General features: G+C 38.3%; 1 pseudogene; it reads left to right on the forward strand.

The window, feature by feature from the left end:
• Positions 1 to 345: 345 nt before the first annotated feature.
• Positions 346 to 1344, forward strand: LOC121433519 (annotated as a pseudogene).
• The last annotated feature ends 9733 nt before the right edge of the window (positions 1345 to 11077 follow it).

The following is an 11077-nucleotide window of genomic DNA, read 5'->3' on the forward strand; positions in this document are numbered from 1 at the left end:
CCAGCCTAAGAGAATCCTGGAAAAGGGAAATGCAGACAGTAAATCACCAGCAATATGCAGAAGAAGCAAGATGAGACTACCTTACTGAGAAAAGGTACCAAGTCACATAGTTAAACACGTATAAGATTTATAGGTTAATTTAAGTTGTAAGAGCTAGTTAATAATAAGCCTGAGCTAATAAACCAAACAGTTCATAATTAAAACAAGTCCCTGTGGAAAATTGCGCCCAGGATGTAGAACTGGCTGTTCCCAATGGCGCTCCTGACACTAAGTTGGGTGGGGTAGAGAGTAGGAGGCGATAGTCAGGGTTGGTGGGAGAAGGAGGAGGTGGCAAATCACTTATAAATGGCGCCCAAGCATAACCCGAAGCCCAAATTTCAGGAGGGCGAGCAAGTGCTTTGCTTTCATGGGTCCCTTCTCTATGAAGCAAAGTGTGTAAAAGCTGCCATAAAGGACAAACAAGTGAAATACTTTATCCATTACAGTGGATAGAACAAAAATTGGGATGAAAGGGTTCCAGAAAGCAGAGTACTCAAATATGTGGACACCAATTTGCAAAAACAGCGAGAGCTTCAAAAGGCCAATCAGGAACAATGTGCAGAGGGCAAGATGAGAGGGGCTGCTCCAGAAAAGAAGACATCCGGTCTGCAGCAAAAAAAAAAAAAACGTTGAAGTGAAAACAAAGAACAAGCAGAAAACACCTGGAAATGGAGATGGTGGCAGTACCAGTGTGACACCTCGGCCTCCTAGGAAGAAGAGAGACCGGGTAAATCCCACAGTTGAAAATGAAGAAACATTCTTGAACAGAGTGGAAGTTAAAGTAAAGATTCCGGAAGAGCTGAAACCATGACTTGCTGATGACTGGGACTTGATCACCAGACAACAGCAGCTTTTATAATCTTCCTGCTAAGAAGAATGTGGATTCCATTTTAGAGGATTATGCAAATTATAAGAAATCTCGAGGAAATACAGATAATAAGGAGTATGTCGTCAATGAGGTTGTAGAAGGAATAAAGGAGTACTTCAATGTAATGCTGGGTACTCAGCTGCTCTACAAATTTGAGAGATCACAGTATGCTGAGATTCTTGCAGATCATCTTGATGCACCCATGTCCCAGGTGTATGGAGCGCCACACTTACTGAGATTATTCGTGAGAATTGGAGCAATGTTGGCCTACACACCTCTAGAAGAGAAAAGCCTTGCTTTATTACTGAACTATCTACATGATTTCCTCAAGTACCTGGCGAAGAATTCTGCAACCTTGTTCAGTGCCAGTGATTATGAATTGGTTCCTCCTGAGTACCATCGGAAAGCTGTGTGAGGGGCGTGCCCTCTCCTGCCCGTGCTTGGATCTCTGTAAACAGTTTGGTTCTTAGTCCTTCTCTTGTACAAATGATGTACTTTGAAGACGCGTTAGTGTATAACAGAATTGGTGTTTGTTTTCTGTTTGATTTTAAACAGAGAAAATAAAAGGAGTCACTGCTCCTTTTTCCTTTCTTTTTTCATTTCAAAGTTTCTACCAGTGTATTCAGTGATGGACAGCAGAGGGGCAGGCTGTAACGTGTTTTGTTGCATAGTTGATAAAGCTGCTTTTGAATGCTGGTGGTTCTGTTCTTTTGACACAACGCACTTTTATATGTGTTAGTGCTCTGTGACAAAATGCTCTGATTCCTAGTGCCAAAGGTTCACTTCAGTGTATATAACTGAACCCTCATCCATCTGTGCTCCTTTTTTTTTAAATGGTGCTTAAGATCCCATCCTTTGCAAGTCATCCATGTTGTTCCTTAGGCATTTTATCTTTGCTTAATTGTTAAAGAATGGTGGCTTGTTTCATGGTTTCTGTATTTGTGTTTAATGCACGTTTTAACATGATAGACACAATGCATCGTGTAGCAACAGTTTTATGGAAAAGTCAATCTTGTAGGAGTTCTTTTTCAGATCTTCAATAAATTTTTTCTTTAAATTTCAAAAACAAAAAAACAAAAAACAAAACAAAAACAAAAAAAACAAGCCCCTGTGTGTTTCTTTGGGACCGAATGGCTACTGGACCAGGCAGTATAGAAGCTTCTATCCACAAGTAAATACGAAAGTCATAATCAGAAAATTTCAAATTTGATTAAAATCTATATTGAAAAACACATTATACTAATTAGGTGAAGGATTGAATGAATGTGGGATAGAAATATATATTTATTTTCAGAAAAAAATGTATTAAACCCTTGTTCTGATATAAATGCTGCATTTATATTGAAATTAGACTTACACAGAAACATGAAGATTTATATACACTATATTTATTAGGAAATTCATAATCACTTGCAAGAGTTTTTTTTTTTTTTACAAAGTTACATAGATGCTGGAGAAGGAGAATAATTTTCGAAGAGGAAACTGAAGTTGAAAAATATTTTTGTCTTAGTTCTAGGTTTATCTATGTGAGTCAATGATAATTTTGTAAATGTAGCATATAGAAATAAATTTGGTTTCATATTTTTGAATTAAATGAAGATTTCGGTACATATTACGCTGGATTCTTTTCCAAACATAGTGAAACTGTGAGAACTGCCACCCAATGAGCTTTTGGTTCCAGCCCTGGTCTAGAAGAGCTAGTTCCAGGACAGGAACCAAAAGCTACAGAGAAACCCTGTCTCGAAAATCAGAAAAAAAAAAGATAAATGAAAGAAAGAAAGAGAAGAGAAGAAGAGAGTGTATTTTGTGGTTTGAATGTGAAATGTTCCCTATAGCTCACAGGTTTGAATCCTTGGTGGTGCTGTTTTGAAGGCTGGGGGCCTTTTTCAGGGTGAAGCCTTTCTGGAAGAAGTATCAGCTAGTATCAGATCTTGAGCTTTCATAGCCCTGCCTCATTTTCTGTTCACTCTGCTTATTGAATCTGTGCCAACATACTCCTGCTCCTACCACCCTACGTTCCCCGGCACAATTGATTATATTCCCATGAACCCTAAGTCAAAACAAACCTACAAGCCACTCCTCCCCTAACTGACTTCTTGTCAGGTTTCTTATAATAGTAATGATGAAAGAAACTAATTTCACATTGTGGAATGTTAAAGGTGATTCTTCAAGTCAAAAGGGATTGACATTGTATAGTAACCTGGATTCACGCAGCTCATTAAAACAAAATGTTGCATATGAAAATAGAATGTTTTTCACAATTTGTCTAAAAGTCAAATAACAAACTGATGTTTATAACACTATATGTAGGAACAAAATCAATGACTCAGATTTTAACAAGCAAGTACCTGAATTATTCACCTTTAAGGTTATTTTAACATGAAAGGTATATAATGAAGACAAGAAAGAGCACATGGAAATTAATGAAATGAAGATGTTACATAAATCATGCTAAGAAAATCCATGCCATAGTGAACAACATTCTGTTCCTCCAGTGCGAAATGAAAGAAGATGCACAGAGAAGAAACAATTGAGGGATGTATAACACAACTGTAGACCCAAACTCTCATCACATGAATTTACTCACCGATACCCAGAAAAGATGCAATTGGAGGACGTATAACAGAACTGTACACCAAAACTCTCATCATATGAATTTACTCACTGATACAGAGGTTGCCAGGGTAGATATAAAGCAAAACACAAATATTTTTTTCAAGAAAAAATGTTCCTTCACATAAAAAGACACAGTAGTTTGAAATTGAGAGACGAGAGTATGTTGTTCGAGGCACACATCTGAGTAAGCCAGAATGACAGCGTTAACTTTAGGACAAACGGACAACAAGCAATTGCCCATCACACATCACAGTGATAGAAAACCACAATTTTTAAAAGAAGATACATGTGAATTAACTGATGTTATCTTCAGAGACTATAAATTTAAAAATCATAACAATAACAGGGAAACTGAAAGAAAAGTAATATCTCAAAGTTTATCTTGACAAGAACCACAGTGGAACCACAATTGAAAACATTGCAGTGTGTTTCTACATCAGAAATTTATGTATGTATATGCATATGTATATGTGTATATATGATGTATCTCTCCATATAAATAAGATATATATATATATATAGTAGATACACATTATAGTAATTATATGTATATACACATACATACACATCCAAACACACACATGGATATATTTAAGACCTTCTAAAAATTTTGTGAAAATTTGTGAGTCAGACTCACAATATACATATACTATTTTTTTTTTAATTTTAGATTTCCTTGTTCTGGTGGTTTGAAGGTTAACTTCTGATGTTTTGTCTCTTGAGTAGTTCACAAGGAGATAATGAGTCCAATGCAATGAAGATTTTCCTTATTGTTCCTCAGGCATTCTGTCTCATTTGGAAGATTTACTTATTTGTTTTTATCACTAAATCCTATTTAGTTCTAACAAAAGTACTTCTAAATGTGTTTGCTCGGGTACACCCATTTTTCTTTTAAGATCGTAAGGCCATAAACATGCTGACAGGGATTTTTAGGCTTGTTGCTAAGAGCTTTGATTCAGGGAAACAATCAGCATTTAATTTTAGAAGAAGTGGGAAAATAAAACAGCTTATCGCATTTAAAATATCTTAGGATGTCTTACTGTAGCCATGCTATGCATGGGCATGTCCCCACTGGAAGGTGAGTTCTCAGAGGTAGTGCATTGAGAAATATGCACAGGCAAATAGATAGAATCCTTATTTTTTAATAAAAATTTCTAAGTGCTTATTGCATATGCCTAAAGCATTTTCTATAGAGTTTTTAGCAACCAAACACTGATTTATAGGTTAGAAAGAGTGGCTATCACTATGCGGTTGCGGAGCTTCCTTTAAACTACAGCTAAGGACACCCAATTTGTTGGCTTAATTCATGAACAATGATGAGTGACCCCGCTCTTCAGCATCCTTGATTGGAAGCAGGTACACAACACTGACCCATGCCTGATGCCACCAGTGAGAAACAATGTCATGGCTCATATTCTGTCAAAATTACATTCAAGCTGCCAATTGTTTTCCTTTTCATAAGATTCTCTGACTGATTTTATGGGTAACAATTTGGGAGAATATTTAGGAAGCAATAAATTAAATTGTTATTCATTGGCAATATTATTTTCCCTACATGCATAATGACTATACTCAAATCATGTTGCTAAACTTGATTCTTTCTTTGTAAGATTTTTTTTATTGAAAAAAAAAATTTCCGCCTCCTCCCAGCCTCCCATTTCCCTCCCCCTCCTCCCACTCCTCTCCCCCTCCCCCCACTCCTCTCCCCTTCCCTCTCCAGTCTGAAGAGCAGTCAGGGTTCCCTGCCCAGTGGAAAGTCCAAAGTCCTCCTCCCTCCATCCTGGTCTAGGAAGGTGAACATCCAAACTGGCTAGGCTCCCATAAAGCCAGAACATGAAGTAGGATCAAAACCCAGTGCCATTGTCCTTGGCTTCTCAGCAGCCCTCATTGTCCGCCATATTCAGAGAGTCCGGTTTTATCCCATGCTTTTTCAGTCACAGTCCAGCTGGCCTTGGTGAGCTCCCAATAGATCAACCCCACTGTCTCCGTGGGTGGGTGCACCCCTTGTGACCCTGACTTCTTTGCTCATGTTCTCCCTCCTTCTGCTCCTCATTGGGACATTGGGAGCTCAGTCCGGTGCTCAAGTGTGGGTCTCTGTCTCTATCTCCATCCATCGCCAGATGAAGGTTCTATGGCGATATGCAAGATATTCATCAGTGTGGTTATAGGATAGGGTCATTTCAGGTTCCCTATCCTCAGCTGCCCCAGGAACTAACTGGGGACATCGCCCTGGGCACCTGGGAGCCCCTCTCGCTCTTGGTTTCTAGTCATAAATAAAGGTCATTGAGTCTGTAATTTGATATCCTAAAGAAGCTAAATAAGAAGGTGAACCCAAAGAAAAACATATAGCTATCCTCTTGGTTATGGGAAGTAGACAAGATTGCAGGGAAAAATATGGGATCTTGGGGGTGTGATGGGAGGGGGTAAAGGGAGATGGGGAGAGAAAAATGAGAAGGGGAGGACTGGGGGAACTTGGGGAAACGGGATGATTGGGATAAAGGAAGGTTGGATAGGGGAGCAGGGAAGCACATATCTTAATTAAGGGAGCCATCTTAGGGTTGGCTAAATTTGATTCTTAATATTAAAAGGGAGACTTAAAAAGCTACAGAACTCTTAAATATTGTATAAAAGCAGCTGTTTTGCCCAAAGAACAAGTGCATATAGTGTACACTGTGTTGCTCAAATTAACATTTAATTAATTGTCCAACACCACTCCTCTGGCTGAGTATCACATAACAATATAATTTGAAGTTTTTAGATTGGGGATCACAGTTGACACAATTGACATGTCCGGTGAAAGCAGTAACTCTGTGTGGTGGTTTGAATTAAAAAACAAAAACAAAACATCATTTTCTTGTTTTGAATGTTGGATAAAACTATTGGGATCACTAGGGTTTGTTCTTTGAAGGCTATATCTGTCCTTGGGGCAAACCTGCTCTCTCTGCTGACTATACACATATACACTCCTACTATCTTAAAAGTAGCCTGGCACCCCGGCCTCTCAGATGTGATGGAATTCAGCCAGCTCTTTCAATCCATGAGACAAAAACAAATATTTCCTTCCATCAGTCGTTTCCACCATGTAGTTTATGATATCAATATAAAAATAAATTAGGGCTGAAGAGATGGCTCACTGGTTAAGAACAGTGGCTGCTCTATCAGAGGACCTAGGTGTGATTCCTAGAACCAACATTCTGTCTCATAACATCTGTAACTTCAGTTCAAAGGCATCTAATGTCCTCTTCTGGTCTTGAGAGATACCAGGTGCAGAGACTTACATATGGGCAAAACACACATATACACAAAACACAACATTATTTTTTTTATTTGCTTGTTTCCCTTTGTGTTGGAGACGAGGTTTCTCTAAGTATCCCTAGCATTTCTAGAACTCACCTTGCAGACTAGCTTGCCTCAAATGCTCAGAAATACAACTGTGTCTGCCTCCTAAGTGCTAGGATTAAAAGTGTATACCACGACTGCCTGGAAATAATACAAAAAAAAAATTTAAAGTAACTAATGCATAAGAAATTCTAAGTTATCTTTCATGCTCTATTATTTCCTTTATTTTGCCTCAGTTGCAAAATAACCCAAAACAACTCTTTCTTATTATAAAGCTTTATATATCCCTCTATATTGTACTTGTACCTATGCGAGTGTATGTACATAACAGGCAGACAGGAGCATGCTCAGGCCATCGAGGTTACCAGATCCTCTAGAACTACAGTTACAAATGGTTGTGCCCTGTTTTAGTAGTGTTGGAACTGACCCTAGGTTCTTTTCAAGAACAGTGAGTACTCTTAACTTATTTATTTATTATTTATTTTTTTATTAAAGATTTCTGTCTCTTCCCCAACACTGCCTCCCATTTCCTTTCCCCTCCCCCAATCAAGTCCCCCTCCCTCTTCAACCCAAATAGCAATCAGGTTCCCTGCCCTGTGGGAAGTCCAAGGACCACCCACCTCTATCCAGGTCTAGTAAGGTGAGCATCCAAACTGCCTAGGCTCCCACAAAGCCAGTACGTGCAGTAGGATCAAAAACCCATTGCCATTGTTCTTGAGTTCTCAGTAGTCTTCATTGAATGGCTAAAATAAAAAACACCATTGATAGCCTTTGCTGGAGAGGTTGTGGAGAAAGGGGTACACTCATCCATTGCTGGTGGGAATGCAAACTTGTGCAACCACTTTGGAAAACAGTGTGGCGGTTTCTCAGGAAATTCAGGATCAACCTACCCCTGTACCCAGCAATACCACTCTTGGGAATATACACAAGAGATGCCCTATCATACAACAAAAGTATATGCTCAACTATGTTCGTAGCAGCATTGATTGTAATAACCAGAACCTGGAGTACTCTTAACTTAATGAGCTGTCTCTCCAGGCCCATTCTTTCTTTGATTTTCATCCAAGACATACACAGACTTGAAGTGAGGCTGTTTGCTTTTATCAGCCATACAGTCATTAAGTAACTTGACATGCTTTCCCTTCCTTTTAGGAAAATGGGCACACCTTTGGCTCTTTTCTCTACATCTAAGCAGACTGATTGGCAATAGAATTATACACAGAATGTATATGCATATACCAGAACACTGAAGTTCTTCCTTTCTTCATGTTTGCCTAACTATTGGACTCATCCACTGATCCTGGAGAAAAGCCCAGGGAAAGATATTAGCAAGTGTTGCAGGAGGGCCACTTCTTCATCCAAGCTGCCCCAAACAGAAATAAACAAACAAAACTATATTATTTAAATCACTGCGTGGCCCATTAGCACTAGGTTCTTATTGGCTAACTCTTACATTTTAATTTAACCCATTTCCATTAATCTGTGCATCACCACGAGGTCGTGGCTTACCAGCAAAGTTTCGCATGTCTGTTCTGCTATGGGTCCATGGCTTCTCTATGACTCCTTCTTTCTCTTAGCATTCAGCTTAGTTTTCTCTGCCTACCTTTATTCACTGTGCAGGTCCAAGATAGTTTTTTTTTTTATTAAGCAATGGTATTCACATCATACAGAGGGGAATGCCACATCAAGCAAGTGAGGTGATAACAGTTTCGGTGGAAAGGTCACACAGACAATTTGTACAGTTCTTGGCCCTCAGGACCATGAAAAACAAATTTTGTAGTTTTGTACCACAGAATTCAAATGAGACAGCAGCAGTGGGACTTCTATGGCTAATACAGCAGCGGAACAGGAAGACACATAGCGAATATACTCTGTTCTCTTGCTGCTCACCTCTGCATTGTGGGGGCAAGGGAAAGTGGTTTTAAGACCGGGAAATATCTACTGAGTTATTATATAAATGTTTTATGTTCTGCCTTAATTGTAGTGAAAGTACAAGTAGCTAGTTATTCATGCTCTATAGTAGGTTATATTATTTTGATCAGCTATCCACCCACTCTTTCCCATTTATTTTTTACTCTTGCCATACCTGTTTGCAGGTAAGGCAGTGTATAGTTCATACACCTATTATCAGGTGTGTTTAATTTTTTTATATAGTAAGAGCAGATTTAAGGAGAGACATTGCACATAATTTTGCCATTGCTTTATTGTCTCTTTCTTGCCCCTGTGAATGATTGATCAGTATGGACAAGATAGGAAATATATATTTTTTTTACCTAAATCACACAGCTTGATGGTAAAACAGTGCATTTATTTTTTTCTGTCTACCTTAGAGTTACATCTAATTTGCAGTTCTGTGAGAAAAAAAAATTATTGTCATAAGCCACAAGGACTGTAAGCTTTGTGACTGAAGTCATGTCTGGCAAAGACAGAAAACTGGACAATAATTGAATTAACTCTAGAAAATTAGTAAATGTGCTTATCAGGAATCAGATTACAGGGAGAAGCTATAAACCATTTTAAGAATAAAAAAAAGCATAGGGATTCTGTTCTTATGGAAAATAAAAGAATAGCAGAATTTGCAGGGCTTGATGAAGCAACCATTAATAAATCAAACACTGTCTCCTCCATTGAAAAAGTAAATAAAAGTTGAAGTATCCTTTGTGTGGGTGAATGTGCATGCACCCACTCACCCCCTCCCACACAGACACACCCATAGGGAGGCCAAAGGAAGATATCCCATGGCTTTCTCAATTACCCTTCATTTAATATTTTGAGACAGAGTTTCTTCCTGAATCTGAAACAGTAAAATTGTTCAGATTGGCAGGCCATAAAGTCCCAGTGAATTTCCTGTCACATTGTCCTTAACATCATTTTTGTAGGCGTGCCCAGATTCATCTGGTTTTCTCTCATATGCGCTAGAAACTGAAGTTAGATCAGCACACTTGTGCAGCAAGCACTTTTCTGACTGATCCGACTTTCCTGTCCTTTACAGTGACTACTTTCACTAAATTCACAGCCTAAAGAAATGAAGTGCAGTGCTAAAACTGGAAGTTCTGTTGTAAGTGTGCAGAAATAAAACAGAAATAAAGATGAGGAAAAAAATCCACTTTGGTTGAGGACTTTCAGAAGACTTCATTGAGAAGGTAATACCGGGACTAGGTTTTCAAAGATATGTAACCGTTTGGCAGCAGAGAGAATGGTGGGAATGTATTCCAGATACAAGTAAGAATATGTATTATTTAGAACAAACTGTAAACCCTAGTTTAGCTGGAGTATTAAGCATTAGATAGGAGTGGTTGGACAGATTAGATGAAAATGAACTGCTAAAGGTGAAATCAAGGAGAGCTTTTTATGCCAAACTAAATAACTTGGCATTTACCCTGGGTAATAAAATTTCACTGGGAAGGATTTTAATCAGGGCAGACAGATGATCCGATTTTCACTTTAGAAATATCACTTTGTTAGTGCTTAAAGGGTCAGTGGTAAAGGACCAAGGTTAGAATGAGGGGAGATGAGTTAGAAAGTTGTTCATGCAGTTTTCAGAATTATTTAGTATGAAGGGAGTGGGATCACATTTTAGATGCAGTTTAAATTCTAAAAGGAGGACGGTGTAATTCAAATATGACAAAGTTGCTATAGAAAATTGTTTTGATCTGTTGCATTTGCAAAACATCGTCTAACAGAAACATTTCGTTTGACCCTAGCTTTGGAGAGATCACATTGTCCCTCCTCTGAACATCAGACAAAAATATGCCTTAAGCATCTTAAACACTTTGAATATTGCTCCGGGTGAGATTCTTACACGGGAAAAACTCCCTTGAATTTAGAACAACCGAGAGAACCATGGTTATATTTCTCTTGTGCTTCCGATGGCTATTATGTTCACTGAAAGAATCAGGGTTTATTTCCTTTCCCAACTTTTAAATTTTATTAAATTCTCGTTTTTTTTCCCTCAAAAGTTCAGTAAGGTCAAGTAAATATCCAAGAAGACTCTGCAGCTTGTAATACATCCTGAGACATTCTAGCATTAAACAATCACCTTAGACACTCATGCAACAAGAACATAAGTAACAAGATTAGATTCCATCAAATGGCATTGTTGCTGATCAGAATAGGAAACAGTTAATAGAGTGAAGAGACAGACTACATCATGAAAGTGTTTGTAAATTATGTTTCTTACAGTATTAGTATTTTGAATGTATGCAAGATTCAAAC

This window comes from Microtus oregoni, unplaced genomic scaffold (assembly GCF_018167655.1).
Source record: "Microtus oregoni isolate MIOR12 unplaced genomic scaffold, Mior012 000038F_ref0000394, whole genome shotgun sequence".
NCBI lineage: Eukaryota > Metazoa > Chordata > Mammalia > Rodentia > Cricetidae > Microtus > Microtus oregoni.